The sequence below is a fragment of the Macaca nemestrina genome, chromosome 13 (genome assembly GCF_043159975.1).
Source record: "Macaca nemestrina isolate mMacNem1 chromosome 13, mMacNem.hap1, whole genome shotgun sequence".
Lineage (NCBI taxonomy): Eukaryota > Metazoa > Chordata > Mammalia > Primates > Cercopithecidae > Macaca > Macaca nemestrina.
The window spans coordinates 23,068,965-23,079,536 of record NC_092137.1 but is presented as its reverse complement, the minus strand read 5'-3'; positions in this window follow the sequence as shown (position 1 = coordinate 23,079,536).

Genomic DNA, 10,572 nt, shown 5'->3' with positions numbered 1-10,572 from the left:
TATAACCCATCTGATTCATGCATCCTCCATTGTTATTCCCAACTTGAACCTTACTTCATTCTAGGTAGAATCTTCCCCATGAGAGTGCAGGGTAAATTAAAAAGTTTTATAGAGACCAAAAGGAATACATAATCTATTACTTTTATGGCTTGATTTAGAAAGCATAGTGGACAAAGTTACATAAGTCTGTAGTAGGCTGAATGGGTAGAATGAAAAAGTGATCAGAATTGATAAAATGAAAGACAGGCTGATAGATGACATAAAATGTTCTGACTCATAATCCTCCTGAAAGCCCTCTCCCTGTATGATGCCATTGCCCTGGAAGCTCCCAGGGCCAATTTATTTTCCATTTTGCAGATGAGAATATTGAAACACAAGTCAAGGGCCTTCTGGTTTCAGCTCTGACATGTAAACCGTTTGGAAGTCATCGCTCTTATTTCTACAACAAGAAAAAAGCTGAACAAACTGAAAATCAATGACTTTTCTTGGACCCATGAGAGAATTAGGTCACAGAACAAACCAACACTTTGAAATCTAGAGAAACAAGTGAATACCAAACAAAATCACAGCTGAAGTCTGCTTACCTGGAGGAGAAGTCAGTTAAATGGTAATTGTGATGAATTGCTTGAGGCCGAGTGTGGACTAGTATCAAAATGAAAAACTCCTGGGGTCCCCAGTCTTAGCGGGTGTCCTCAGCTTTTCTGGGTTTTGCCTCTGTGAACCCTACTAGATTCTCAGTAAAGAGCCAAGAAAGATCTGTCTTTGACTCTGGCAGGTAGGGATGAAAAGTTACCATTATGAAATAAATTCAAAGCATCTCCACAAAAAAAGAGCCTACTTTCCAGGGAAAAAGACTTTAGCAGTGACTTATCTCACCTGGAGGGAGGACATTTACTTGGCGTCAGCCCCTTCTAGACTTTCTGTCTCACCTAAGTAGGGAGGAGTAGCTAAAAACACTTGTGAAAGTCACAACCCAGGGACACAGAACCACTGAAAGACTGAGATTTAATCACAAGATTATGGAACGCTTCCCTTCCCTCACATCTTACTATTATACCAACAGGGCTCCCGTATAATCACAGTGGATTACAGCTGAAAAAACTACAAGATGCAAACTTCATCTAAGGTGGAATTATTAGGGAAGCCCAAATACAACAGAGGAGATGAAAACAAGGGCAATCGAAAAATTCAAAATCTCTGCTATCTACTGCTACATCACATTAAACGCAACCCACCCCTAAGCCAGATTAACAAAAACCTCACATTTACCCGTTTACCTCAGTTCCTATTGCCCCATACCTCATGTCTGGCTTTCACCTAAACACCACAAGGCATGCTAAAAAGGAAGAAAAAAGAGTCTGAAGAAACAAAGTAAGCATTACAACCAGACTCAGACATAAAACAGATGTTGGAATTACCAGATAGGGGGTTTAAAATACTATGATTAATATATTAAGCATCCTAATATGAAAAGCAAACATCATGCAAGAACAGATTGGTACTACAAACAGAGAGATAAAAACTCTGAGAAAGAATCAAAAGCAATACTATAAATCAGAAGTACTATACCAAAAATGAAGAATAACTTTAATTTTTTGTTATTTTATTTTATTTTTTTAAGTTCCGGGATACATGTGCAGGATGTGCAGGTTTGTTACATAGGTAATTGTATGCCATGGCGTTTTGCTGCACCTGTCAACCCATCACCTAGGCATTATTTGTATAAATTTATGGAGAACAAGTTTAATTTGGTTACATGCATTAATCACATAGTGGTGAAGTCGGGACTTTTAGGGTATTCTACACCTGGATGTCTAAATTTCTTGCTAGACCTGGGAAATTTGTATCATTTATTTTATTAAATAGGCTTTCTAAAGTTTTTTATTTTCTTCCCCCTCAGAAATACTGATAAGTTGTAAGTTTATTTGCTTTATGTAGTCCCAAACATCTCTAAGGCTGTGTTCATTCTTTTTTCTTTATTTTTGTCTGGCCAGATTATTTCAAGACCTGTCTTGAAGTTCTGAAATTCTTTATTCTGCTTCTTCTTGTCTATTGCTGAAGTTTTCAAATGTATTTTGTAATTCCTTCAGTGAAGTTTTCAAAAATTTCTGTTGTGTGTGTGTTTTAAGATATCTATCTCCTTGATAAATTTCCCATTTAAATCCTGAATTGATTTTTCTAATTTCTTTGTATTGGTTTTCAGATTTATCTTGCATCTCATTGCATGTTTTAAAAATAAATATTTGGAATTAAAAAAAATTGATTTTTTCTTGAGGCTACATCTCACCCTGTTGCCCAGCCTAGTGCAGTGGTGTGATCACAGCTCACTGCAACATTTACCTCCTGGGCTCAAGCGATCCTCTCACTTCAGCCTCCTGAGTAGATGGGAATACAGGCATGCACCACCACACTCAGCTAATTTTTGTATTTTTTTTGTGTAGAGACAGGGTTTTGGCATGTTGCCCAGGCTGATCTTGAACTCTTGAGTTCAAGCCATCTGCCTGCCTCAGCCTCCCAAAGTGTTATGATTACAGTCATAAGCCACTGTGCCAGGCCTATTTTGAACTCTTTATCTGACATTTTGAGGATTTTTTTTTGGCTAGGATCTACTGATGAATGACTGTATTCCTTTGAGGATGTCATATTACCTTGCATTTTTGTGTTTTTTGTTTCTTTATGTTGACGTATGCACATATGGAGCAATAATCACTTCTCATTTTTGAATTTGCTTTGGTTGTGGGAATTTTTTTTCCTTAAAGATGGGACTCTAATGTTGGTTGGGTAGGCAAATAGATAATATGAACAATTCTATAGTTATTAAAAATATTAAATAGTTAATAGCCTCTCAAAAAGAGGCAACAGGCCCAGATGGTTTCACTTGCGGGTTCTACCAAGCATTTAAGGAAGAAATGATGCTAATTTTTCATAATCTCATCCATTAAAAATAAGAGCAGAGGGAATACTTTCTAAATCATTCTGTTAGGCCAGGATTATCCTAATACTAAAACCAGGTAAAGACATTATAAAAAAGTAAAAGTGCAGATCAATAGTTCACATTAATATAGAAGCAACAATTCTGAACAAGATATTAGTAAATTAAATCCAACATTGTATAAAAATAATTATACACCACAACCAAATAGAATTTATTCCAAGGCTGTCTCAACATTAGAAAATTAATCAATATAATTAACCATCTTAACAGATAAAAAAGCAAAATCATACGATAATATAAATTGGTGCTGCAAAAGCATTTGGAAAAATCTGACAACCACTTGTGATAAAAACTCTCAGCAAACTAGGATTAGAGGGGAACTTCTTCAACTTGATAAACAACATCTGCAAAAAACCTACAGCTGACATTTAGTGGTGAGAAACTGAATGCTTTCTCCCTAAAATGAGAAACAAGTCAAAGATATCTTCTCTCATCACTCCTATTCATCTTTGTACTACAGTCCTACCTAATGAAATAAGAGAAGGAAAGAAGATAAAGTTATACATATTGGGCAGGAAGAAATACAACTGTCTTTGCTCCCAGATGACAAGATTGTTTATATAGAAATTCCTAAAGAATTGAAAACAAAACAAAAAACCTCCTGGAACTAATACGTGAGTATAGCAAGGTCATAGGACACAAGGCTAATATACAAAAGTCAAATGCTGCCCTATACGTCAGCAGTGAACAATTGAAGTTCGAAATATTAAAAATCAATTTACATGAAGTCAAATGCTTATGTATAAATGTAACTGAAAATGTACAAGACCTGTATGTGGAAAACTATGATACTGATGAACAAAATCAAGGAAAATTAATAATTAGATACTCTGTGTTTATGAGTTGAAAACACAAATCAGGAGACAAATTAAAGAGAGGGATGAGACTAAACTCTGTTTTCAGATTTTTAAACCAGAAAAGAATTTTAATTTGAGGAACTTGATTTTGATGCCTTATTAATAGGAACAATTTTAAACAATTCATCAATTGATTAACTGTCTAATTTGTTTATATCATTGCTATTAAAATGCTCAGAGCAAAAAATTCAAATAGTTTAAAAGGTGATGAAAATTTTTTCTCCATTCCAAGAAGAAACTACAATTACCAATGTCTTGGCTGTGTTTCCAGAAATGTTCTTATCATACGCAGTCTTTCAGATGGTAAATCAGAATCTGTGGCTAAAGAAGTTAGAATGTTGACTGTTCTATTTGTTAGATCTTTATATACCATACAAACTTGTGAGCTTTTACTTTCTTCTTTGCATTGTTTTTAATTTTTAAAATAATACTAATTTTTATAGATCACTAAAAGTATGAATTTTGTAGTTAACATGTAAAGTTTCTGGTTTCATTTGCCCTCTATTGCTTTTGGGCAAATAATCCAAGAGTAGAGTCAAGGTTGTTGAGATTTGACCTCTTTTTTCTGAGTATGCATTGAGTATGAGTGTTTATGTGGAGTTTGGAAAGGAGAAAATATCTGGAAAAGAGAGAAAACAGGAGAACGAAAAGTACTATTTCTCTCCTTGTCTGTCTCTTGCTTTTCCAGGACTGCTTACTGGTGTGCAAAGGGGTGTTCCCAGGCCTTAACATCTACCGTGTGGATATCACTATTTTGGAAGCCTACTAGTGGCAGCAGTTAGACTCATATAAGTTCCTAAGCCTTTAAAACCTAGGACTGCAATTTGGAACCTGAACCCGTGTAATTGTCTATGGTATGACTGTGGATGTGGAAGTTCTGCATCTTTAAAAAATTCTCTCTGCCTCTCCACTCAAAGTCTCCTGGTCTCCTTCATTCAGCAACACCAGCGTGAAGTGAGAAGGGAAATGTGCAGAGAAATCTACCACACTCTTATGCTCATTACTTCCACCACTGATACCTGGCACTGACTAAAACCAATTCTGTCTCCCTATTTTCCATGTTTCTAATTTCTTGCAAACCATCACAGATATTGCAGACTTTAGTAGGCAAATTGCATACCATGCTAATGAACATAGAAAATCAGTTGAATAAGCAGGAGCTTGATGTGCAAGAATAAGCACTGTGATAACAATGTTGCATGAAAGTTGCTTTGATTGGTATTGTAAATGAGGCCTTTCTTCTGGGGGTTCCACGTGCTTTGAGGTTGACGTGAACATGAACCTGTCCTCTGGGTCACACCACCAGCATCAGTGTGGCACCCTTGGGCCTAGTGCCCTGGACTGAGGCTAGGGCTGAAGCTAGGCCTGGGGCAAGGATTTGGAGGAGAGAAATTGGAGAATGGCTTCCGGCTGCCCTTGAACGCTTAAAATTTAGGAAGGGACACAGAACATTTGTACAATCTTATAAGCATTATCTTATAATGAAAATCAAATAATGCAATAGCACAGAGTACCTTGAACAGTGCCAGAGTCTGTGTGGGAGTAGAGAGAAGCTTTGGGGATGTGGCTGGAAGATATCACAAGGCACAGGGTTCTCCATGGTAACTTTTCAACTGTTATTGGCAAACTGTCCTCAGCTCACTATCTCGAGGCTCCATGGAGCAAGATCATGTTCCCAGATGCTCTCTTTTGGAGTCTAGCCAGATGTGGCCACTAGCTTTGCTCGGAATTAGCTCAAAACTTGATGTCCTGTCTGAGATCCTTTGACTTAGTGACATTTCCTGTAATGGAGCACTCCATGTCTATATAGTCATGTGCAACCCACTGACAGTAAGTCCAGGGGGAGTCTGCTGGTTCTGGTGTTTACCCTAACAGGCTTGAAAAACAGCATGTCTCTTCCTGGCATATCTTCTCTTTACTGGTTTTCATCTTTCCAGTCTCTTGTCTTGGAGAAGATAATATAATTGTTAATGCTCCACATCATTTCTCAGCAGAGTAATTGTTTTGTTTCCAATGCCTTTAAAGAATACCTTAGATTGCCATGAAATACTGTGATCTGAGACAAGTTGTCTATCACATCTGCGGATGTGTGCAAGGGCAAGCTGGGTGAGTCAGATGCCTACCGTCACCCAACGAATCACCTGGAAACCTTATTTGGAACTGTCCAGTGGCAGGCTTAAATATATTTACTTGGCATCACTTGGTTCTTCTGACTTTAGCTTGCTCATTTCAGAAAGAAGGAGAGGGTGGTGCTGGGTGCTGCCAGCTGTCTTTGTCTGCTCTGGGGAGTGCATGGACCTGGAAGTGTTGATCTGTTATGGTACATTTGCACAGTGCAAAGTTCAGAGTGGTCACAGAGCTTGATGGTATCTGAAGGATTCTGCAGCCTCCAAGTCAGAAGCAGCTCTCTTAAGTCTTGCATTAAATAAGGCCCCACTTTATAAGGAGGAAAGTGAGGTGAAGCTGAAAATACACAGATTTAGTTAACTTACCCAGTGTCCCATCACTAGAGTGTATCAGTACAGTAAAAACACCTATCCTGTCCCCATGTGAGTTGTTGATCTAACTTGGTGACTTTTTGGAAGCCTTCCTTCAGTGCAGATTTATTTCAAAGAGCTCATCTCAGGCCTGCTATCCTGAAGAAGAATGTGTGGGGTGTGGAGGCTGCTTAAATCACCACCGAAAACGTTTGAGGACTAAGGGAGTAGTTTTGACTCACTATTCACCTTTCTTCTTCTTTGAAGAATACACAGACTTCACTAAATTCACCCACACATCCACAACCCCTTCAATGCATGTATCATATCAAGATTTCATTTTTATCTGCTGGCATAACTCAATGTAGGCCCATATTTAACCATCCTTATTGTGTTTTTCTAATTATACATTTTTTCTTTGCCTCCAAACTGTCTTTTTAGGGATATGGCTTAGCTGTTTCTTTATGTTTTAAGGTTACACTGGGAATTTATTTTTTTTCCTCTTCATGGCATCAATAAAGCTAAACTATATTCAGTACCAAATACAAATGTATAGCTTTGTTGTTCCTTCACTAAGATTTTCACCCTTGAACTAATATAGTTTGATTAGGACAAGTTCAGCGTTGTGACAGTCTTTTTCACATATCTCTCTGGGACCTAATTTTGATCTCTATAAAACAGGGATAGTTATGAAGTAGATGGGTCCAACCACCTCAAGGCTGTTGTGAGGACAAAAGAAGTTCATATATGAATGTGCTCCCAAAGACCTTACATGGGTCCTTTGAGTAGGGGCATTGACCCTTCTCTTTTGGTCTCTGCCTTCTGCCCTCACCCAGTCTCTCCTCTCATACTTCAGTCTCAGATGCATCATCGTGCCTCTGAAATGTTTCATTGCCACACTGCATGTATTAGTTTGTTATTATTTACTTATCTATATTCTACACCAGACTCTAATAAATCTGAGATATTCTTTTGGTTTCTCTGTATTCCCATTCCTGGAACAAGTGGATTCCCAATTAATTCTTAATTATTTATTGAATAACTGAGGTATTGTTACCACCATAACTATGTGAAATAAAACCAAATATTTTTTCCATACTTATTAGGTCTGAGATAAACTATGTCTTGTTTTACATAAAAATCACAAGAGTCTCATGAAGTTGATGTTATTAATATCTCTGTATTATAGTTGAGAAATTGGAGGCAATTTGCCTAAGGACAAAAAGCAAGTAATACTGGCGAAGGTGGGGTTTGAACTCAGGAAGTGTGACTTCAGAGCCTTCATGCTTAAATAGCATACTGAGACATTTCTTGGGAGCAACAGTGGGATTTGCAGTTATCCCAGCTGCCGGCTTATCTGTGCTTCAGCCAGCTGAAGTCAAGGGATCAGGGAATCTCAGTTGAAGTCCTCAGGTGTGATGACTTATCTGAATGTTCCACACATGTGACTACTTCAGCCATTGGAATTGGGGAACCACTGAGCAGATTCCAGGACGTGTTCTCAGTGGCGCACATCAGGCAGGTCTTAGTCTATGTCCAGATGTGCTCCTTTCTGAGTGAAGTTTGTGTTTTTTTTCTCTAGAATTTCTATTAGTTGAATAATATCAGATTGCTAGAGATCTTTTTATTTGCTTTTGTTTATTTTAGTTCTATCTGCGTGAAGACATACTACTCTTTGGTCTTTCCTCAGGATGGGCCCTCTGTAGCAGACATGTCTGCAACACCAAAGTACTTGTTTCCTCCTGCCTTCTCCTCCCTACATCCAAGACCTTTTTGTTGTAATATAAACAAAACTGTTATTTTAAAACCACTGACTCTGAGATGTGTCATCTTAATTTTCATCTTGACTTTCTTCCCTGCAGTCCTTCTATAAGCTAGAATTAAAAATTAGATATGTTTTGGAAATATGTTTACAATCAGAAATAAGGTGTTCTCTTCCTTGTACTTTGAGCATTCCTCAGCCTTCTTTCCTCTCTGTCATCCGTTTTCTGACTTTGTAAATTGTTGTGTTGTAGTGGCTGCCCTATGAGGTAGTCTAACTTGTGATAAGGATGTGATGTGTAGTTGGAATGGCAGGTTCTGCAATGAAGTCACTGAATCCAGGACAGGTAAACAACATGTTATTTGTCTAACTTCGAAAAATCCTTACAAATGCTCTATTTTTCTTGCCAGATTTGATCCTCATTATCACATTTTCTTATTTATCAGGATGGGAGCAGGCTCACTTGAGGGAGAAATGCTATCCTGGTTAAATGTACAGGTAGACAACTTTTTCAGAGCCTCAGAGGGCAAAAGAATGCTTGATCTGGATGTTTATCTTTACCTTAGAAACATGTTCCACTGTGGCCAGAAATCTAGAAATCTATTTTTTTTATTGGAAGCTATTCAACTTTTTGAAAAAGTGATGTACAGACCCTTGAGCATTCCTTGCTGCCTCAACCCTCTCCCTGAATGTGGAGAGCTTGGAGACTATCTACCTTGTATCTAGGAATTTGGGAAGGATAGGCAATATTGCTCTCACCAAAACATAATTGACCCATTCCTGCCTCTGAGGCTTTGTTAATTGAATTATCGTTCTGCAACATTTACTCCTATTTTTTTCTGACTGCATATCCTATTATTTAAGCTCAATTAAGGTGTTGCCTGCTCTCAGAAGCCTTACCTGACAAAGAAAGTCAACAGTCCTCCTCTGTATTCCGATAGTTCTTGCTGTCTCTAGCAATCATCCAGCATATGCTGTTAATTAGTTTTCCTCATGCTTAATATTTTCCACTAGATTGTAAGCTCTTCAAGGCCAATGGCTCTGCCCTTTTCAATCTTTGTATGACCAGAGGCTTTCTAGCACAGAGATTTGTTTACAGTAGGTGTGAAATAAATGTGTGATATTGGCTGATTTATGAGCATGCCCTCTAATACAAGACACATGGGGTTCATTGGCTTGGTGCTTGAGTGTCACCACCCCCACACCTCCACCCTTTTCTCCAAGTTATCCTCTTGGCCTGGCCCAGCTGAAGCTGTGGAAAGTAGATAAATCATCCAGCTCCTAGGTCAGACAGCTCAGAGACAAATGAACACAGCAGGTCGTTGCCACTATAATGATGCAGTGGCTGTTCTGTTTGCCAGTTTCTGGACAACAATAGATTGCCTCCCTTCTCTTAACTTTAATTCCATTTCTCATAAGCCTGAAATTGCAGTTGCTATTTTCCAACTTCTTTTCCCCCCACCTTGCCCTAGTTCATGTCAGTGTTACCTTAACTAACATTTTTATGGCTTGAAAATCAATTCAGCACCAGATATAAAGACATTCTCTGTCTCAAGCCTTTGTTCTCAGCACTAGCCTCAGCACCCTCCATTGGCCCAGTGCTGTAGCTTCGAACCTGCTTCAGGGTCCCTAGTCTCTGATTCCTTTTTTGTTTGAACTTTTGTCAGATCTGTGTTGATGTTTATGAGATAGACATTCTCTTGTTCTCCTTTCATTGATTTATTTTCAGATAACGGAATCTTTGGAATTATGAAATTGAAAAGATATTGGTTTGAACAATCCTTGTTAATCAAAAGCCTCACTTATTTTATACCCTTTTCAACTTAATGATCTTGAAATACAGAAAAGAGATTTAGGGCTTAAAGCAGGGGGCTTGGAAAAGATTTCACTGCTTCTCAATGGCCAGGCTCAGAGAAGTATTTAAAATCCTTTACCATCGAGATTCAGATTATTTTGTCAGTTCTTTCTCTAGGCCAGCTAGTCTGGTCTTTAAATTCAGCACCACGGATAGAGGAGATTAGAGGCGGGGATGCGTTAGGCAAAACCCTGCCTGGGGAAGTTTTAGTAGTGCACAAAATGATTACTTTTATTCTCAGGAATGGCCTTTTGAATTGAGAAGCCCTATACAGGACACCTTTGCTGCCCTAAATGAACACCTGAGCTGAAGTAAGTTTTACTAAAAAGCATTTACATCGAAATGAAAATATTAAGATTTGAATTCCAGTCTTTATATGTACTAGGTACATGACTTTGTGCCTGGTACACTTTCTGAGAACCAACTTCTGCTGTACAGATATGTTTGGGAAACTACTACCCTGAGAAGATGTAGAGTATACTTCTAAGTTGGGTTTGCATTCTGGCTCTATTCCTTACTTTGGGATCTTGGACAAGTTACTTAAATTTTCTATGGCTGTTTTCTCATCTCTTAAGAAGGTGAAAAAGGTACTTTATTCATAATGTTGATGGGAGCCTTAAGCGAGA